Source organism: Phyllobates terribilis, unplaced genomic scaffold, assembly GCF_046119375.1.
Source record: "Phyllobates terribilis strain yellow unplaced genomic scaffold, ASM4611937v1 Scaffold_11__3_contigs__length_659146591, whole genome shotgun sequence".
Classification (NCBI taxonomy): domain Eukaryota; kingdom Metazoa; phylum Chordata; class Amphibia; order Anura; family Dendrobatidae; genus Phyllobates; species Phyllobates terribilis.
In genome coordinates this window covers 150,393,656-150,399,655 of record NW_027362771.1, presented here as the reverse complement: position 1 = coordinate 150,399,655, position 6,000 = coordinate 150,393,656, and positions in this window count along the sequence as shown.

The following is a 6,000-nucleotide window of genomic DNA, read 5'->3' as shown; positions in this document are numbered from 1 at the left end:
GTATCTGGTTCTGCTTGTCCCGTTTCCCTGCCTCCGTATCTACCTCTTGTGTTCTAACTATCTTCCTGTATTTTCCAGTCTGTTCCATGTGAACAGAGCCCTGTCCTGTCTGCCTGCACCTTCTGCTCTGTTCTGCTTGTCCACTGCAGCTGCGGTTTCGCTCTGTTCTGCTTGTCCACCGCATCTGCGGTTTCACTCTGCTCTGCTTGTTCACCGCACCTGCGGTTTCGCTCTGCTTGTCCACCGTATCTGCGGTTTCGCTCTGCTCTGCTTGTCCACCACATCTGCGGTTTCGCTCTGCTCTGCTTGTTCACCGCACCTGCGGTTTTGCTCTGCTTGTTCATCGCACCTGCCGGTTTTGCTCTGCTCTGCTTGTCTACCGCACCTGCGGGTTTTACTCTGCTCTGCTTGTCTACCGCACCTGCGGGTTTTGTTCTGCTCTGCTTGTCTACCGCACCTGCGGGTTTTGCTCTGCTCTGCTTGTCTACCGCACCTGCGGGTTTTGCTCTGCTCTGCTTGTCTACCACACCTGCTGGTTTTGCTCTGCTCTGCTTGTCTACCGCACCTGTGGGTTTTGCTCTGCTCTGCTTGTCTACCGCACCTGCGGGTTTTGCTCTGCTCTGCTTGTCTACTGCACCTGCAGGTTTTGCGCTGCTCTGATTTTCTACCGCATCTGCGGCTCTGTTCCTGTATCCCAGTCTGTACTGGTCTCTATCCTGCCTGCGTTCCTACCTACCAGTACCCACCTGTCTGCATACCAGCCGTGCCTGCCAGTACCCACCTGTCTGCATACTAGCCATGCCTGCCAGTACTCACCTATCTGCATACCAGCCATGCTGCCAGTACCCACCTGTCTGCATACCAGCCATGCCTGCCAGTACCCACCTGTCAGTATGTCAGCCTAACCTGCCTGTTTCTGCATTCCCCGGTGTGGGTCAACAGCTGTGATCGGGGTCTGACCTGGAGTAGCACCTGGTCCCTCTGCTCGGTTCCTCCCTGGTTCACGGAGTCGACTGAGCCGCCGTGCGACCTTGGTCGGACCGAGTTGATACTTAGTCATGCCCCTCCAGGCACTCCTCAGTTCATGGTCCAGTTGGATCACTAATCACGTTCACGCCAGTCAGTCCGGGCGTGTGCGTAACATATCTGATAGGGATGCCTCCTGTGGTGGAAGACGGCGAATATGAAATTTCACGTATCTTGAATTCTAGATGGCATAGAGGGAGAATACAGTATCTCGTCTCCCCGAAGGGTTTCGGTCCCGAAGATAAGTCCTGGGTAAGGGCGGATGATGTCTCTGCTCCTAGGCTTGTAAGAGTTTTCCACAAGAGGTTTACGGATAGGCCTGGGCCTGGAGGATCCGGAGGATACTCTTAAAAGAGGGGGTACTATTAGAACCCTCCTGTTAGTTTTTTTCCATCTTGTGTTTTTCGGTCATGTGACCATCTGCCTTTATATTCCAGCTCCGCCTTTTTGGCTGTGCTGGACTTCAGTGTTGTTTGACTATTTTGCTAGCCAGGTGCTTTGGTGCCTATATCTCTCAGTTCGCTTGGTCCTTTTGGACCTCTAGTACCTTTTGTCAGTTTATCTTTTGTTTTCTGCAACAACTTTCTCTGTTTAGGAGGTGTCCCATTTTTGTTCCAGTCCTTAGTTCTTTTAGGGACCCCTTCCCTTTATTCTATAGGTCTTCGTTCAGACTAGCCTAGGACTAAGGGGGGTCTGTTCGCTGGGTACAGGCAGCCCGCTACATCGTAGGGATTCAACTTAGTCTTACTGTAGGGAAAGCTTTCCCCTTCTTTCCTTAGTTCTTGTTTGCAGATCATAACAGTGTCTTCCCCTCATGCTTCAAAAATGCCTCGATCACACCCATCCTCAAAAAACCCTCCCTTGACCCATCCTCTGTGACTAGCTATCTCCCCATATCACTTCACCCCTATGCCTCAAAACTACTCAAACAACACATCCATTTTGAACTGTCCTCCCACCTCTCCTCCTGCTCCCTCTTTGACCGTTTACAATCTGGATTCCGACTGCACCATTCTACTGAAACTGCCCTGAATAAAGTCACCAACGACCCTCTAACTGCCAAATCCAAGCGACACTATTCTGTCCTTCTCCTCCTGGACCTGTCATCTGCCTTCAACACAGTGGACCATTCCCTCTTACTACAGATTCTCTCATCTCTTGGCATCACAGACTTGGCCCTATCTTGGATCTCCTCATACTCAACGGACAGGACCTTCAGTGTTTCTCACTCACACCACCTCCTTATCTCACCCCCTATCTGTCAGTGTCCCCCAAGTTCCAGTCCTAGGACCTCTGCTCTTCTCCATCTACACCTTCGGCCTCGGACAGCTCATAGAGTCCCACAGCTTTCAGTATCATCTCTATGCTGACGACACACAGATTTACCTCTCTGGACCTGATATTACAGCCTTACTAACTAGAATCCCACAATGTCTGTCGGCTATCTCATCCTTCTTCTCTGCTAGATTTCTAAAACTTAACATGGATAAAACTGAATTCATCATCTTTCCCCCATCTCACTCAGCCCCCCCATCAGACCTATCCATCAAAATCAATGGCTGTCCACTTTCCCCAGTCCCACAAGCTCGCTGCCTCGGGGTAACCGTGGACTCTAACCTCTCCTTCAAACCACATATTCAAGCCCTTTCCACTTCCTGCTGACTCCAACTCAAAAACATCTCCAGGATCCGCACATTACTCAACCACGAATCTGCAAAAACACTAGTGCATGCCCTCATCATCTCCCGCCTCGACTACTGCAACCTTCTGCTCTGTGGCCGGCCCTCTAACACTCTCGCACCCCTCCAATCTATCCTAAACTCTGCTGCCCGACTAAACCACCTGTTCCCCCGCTATTCCCCTGCCTCTCCTCTCTGTCAAACGCATCACTGACTCCCCATTGCCCAGAGACTCCAGTTCAAAACCTAACCTTGACATACAAAGCCATCCACAACCTGTCCCCTCCATATATCTGTGACCTAGTCTCCTGGTACATACCTACACGCAACCTACGATCCTCACAAGATCTCCTTCTCTACTCCCCTCTTATCTCCTCTTCCCACAATCGCATACAAGATTTCTCCCGTGCATCCCCCCTACTCTCGAACTCTCTACCCCAAAGCATCAGACTCTCGCCTACCGTGAAACCTTCAAAAGGAACCTGAAGACCCACCTCTTCCGACAAGCCTACAACCTGCAGTAACCCTCGCTCCACCATAACGATGCACGACCAGCTACACTCACATACTGTATCCTCACTCATCCCTTGTAGACTGTGAGCCCTCGCGGGCAGGGTCCTCTCTCCTCCTGTACCAGTTTGCCGTTGCGCTTTTGTTCAAGATTTTTGTAATTGTTTCTGCTATGTATACCTCCTTTTTCACATGTAAAGCGCCATGGAAAAAATGGCGCTATAACAATAAATAATAATAAAATATGAAGGTTTGTAAGTGGTCCATCATACTGTGTGTGGGTCATTGTACTCTTTGGAGGGCTAGTGGGGACCATTATACAGTATGGAGAGGTGTTGGGCCATTGTACTTTATGGAGGGTTGTGTGGGGGTCACAATTGGGGAATCATACTGTGTTGGGGGTCACCATACTTTGCTGTGGGAGTTGTGGTGTCATCATACTGAGCGTGTGGAGGAATTCACTGTGGGGGTATCATAGAGTGCTTGGAGGTTACTTTTGTTGTCATCATACTTTATCGGGGCAATGAGAGGGGAATCTGGGGCTCCAAAAGGAGGAAAATTACTTTGTAAGGGCTGCAAAGTTGTGAGATATGCTTTTCTGTGACCCAGACGAATATTAACTTTTTTGGGGGGAAGGTAGGGGGGCATTAAAACCTTTGCTATAGGGCCCCATGATTTCTATGTACGCCCCCGCATAGTTACTGTAGATTTCTTATTTGAGAGCATAAAACACATTTATTCCACATGCTTTTACTTCCAAATTTCATCCCTATGCATAGTTTACTTCTGTAGCATCTCCGCAGAAGATGCATTGTTCTGCTCTTGTGTGGTCCTTCTCTATTGTATCATTATACTGAGATAGCTATAATGCGGTCATTATACTGAGGTAGTCATACTCCGGTCATTATTCTGAGGTAGCTATACTGCGATCATTATACTGCAGTCATTATACTGAGGTAGTCATACCGCGGTCATTATACTGAGGTATCTATACTGCGGTCATTATACTGAGGTAGTCATACTGCAGTCATTATACTGAGGTAGCTATACTGCCGTGATTATTCTGAGGTAGCTATACTGCGGTCATTATACTGAGGTAGCTATACTGCGGTCATTATACTGAGGTAGTCATACTGCGGTCATTATACTGAGGTAGCTATACTGCGGTCATTATACTGAGGTAGCTATACTGCGGTCATTATACTGAGGTAGCTATACTGCGGTCATTATACTGAGGTAGCTATACTGCGGTCATTATACTGAGGTAGCTATACTGCGGTCATTATACTGAGGTAGCTATACTGCGGTCATTATACTGAGGTAGCTATACTGCGGTCATTATATTGAGGTAGCTATACTGCGGTCATTATACTGAGGTAGCTATACTGCGGTCATTACACTGAGGTAGCTATACTGCGGTCATTATACTGAGGTAGCTATACTGCGGTCATTATACTGAGGTAGCTATACTGCGGTCATTATACTGAGGTAGCTATACTGCGGTCATTATACTGAGGTAGCTATACTGCGGTCATTACACTGAGGTAGCTATACTGCGGTCATTACACTGAGGTAGCTATACTGCGGTCATTATACTGAGGTAGCTATACTGCGGTCATTACACTGAGGTAGCTATACTGCGGTCATTACACTGAGGTAGCTATACTGCGGTCATTACACTGAGGTAGCTATACTGCGGTCATTACACTGAGGTAGCTATACTGCGGTCATTATACTGAGGTAGCTATACTGCGGTCATTATACTGAGGTAGCTATACTGCAGTCATTATACTGAGGTAGCTATACTGCGGTCATTATACTGAGGTAGCTATACTGCGGTCATTATACTGAGGTAGTCATACTGCGGTCATTATACTGAGGTAGCTATACTGCGGTCATTATACTGAGGTAGCTATACTGCGGTCATTATACTGAGGTAGCTATACTGCGGTCATTATACTGAGGTAGCTATACTGCGGTCATTATACTGAGGTAGCTATACTGCGGTCATTATACTGAGGTAGCTATACTGCGGTCATTATACTGAGGTAGCTATACTGCGGTCATTATACTGAGGTAGCTATACTGCGGTCATTATAATGAGGTAGCTATACTGCGGTCATTACACTGAGGTAGCTATACTGCGGTCATTACACTGAGGTAGCTATACTGCGGTCATTACACTGAGGTAGCTATACTGCGGTCATTACACTGAGGTAGCTATACTGCGGTCATTACACTGAGGTAGCTATACTGCGGTCATTACACTGAGGTAGCTATACTGCGGTCATTACACTGAGGTAGCTATACTGCGGTCATTACACTGAGGTAGCTATACTGCGGTCATTACACTGAGGTAGCTATACTGCGGTCATTACACTGAGGTAGCTATACTGCGGTCATTACACTGAGGTAGCTATACTGCGGTCATTATACTGAGGTAGCTATACTGCGGTCATTACACTGAGGTAGCTATACTGCGGTCATTATACTGAGGTAGCTATACTGCGGTCATTATACTGAGGTAGCTATACTGCGGTTATTATACTGAGGTAGCTATACTGCGGTCATTATACTGAGGTAGCTATACTGCGGTCATTACACTGAGGTAGCTATACTGCGGTCATTACACTGAGGTAGCTATACTGCGGTCATTACACTGAGGTAGCTATACTGCGGTCATTACACTGAGGTAGCTATACTGCGGTCATTACACTGAGGTAGCTATACTGCGGTCATTATACTGAGGTAGCTATACTGCGGTCATTACACTGAGGTAGCTATA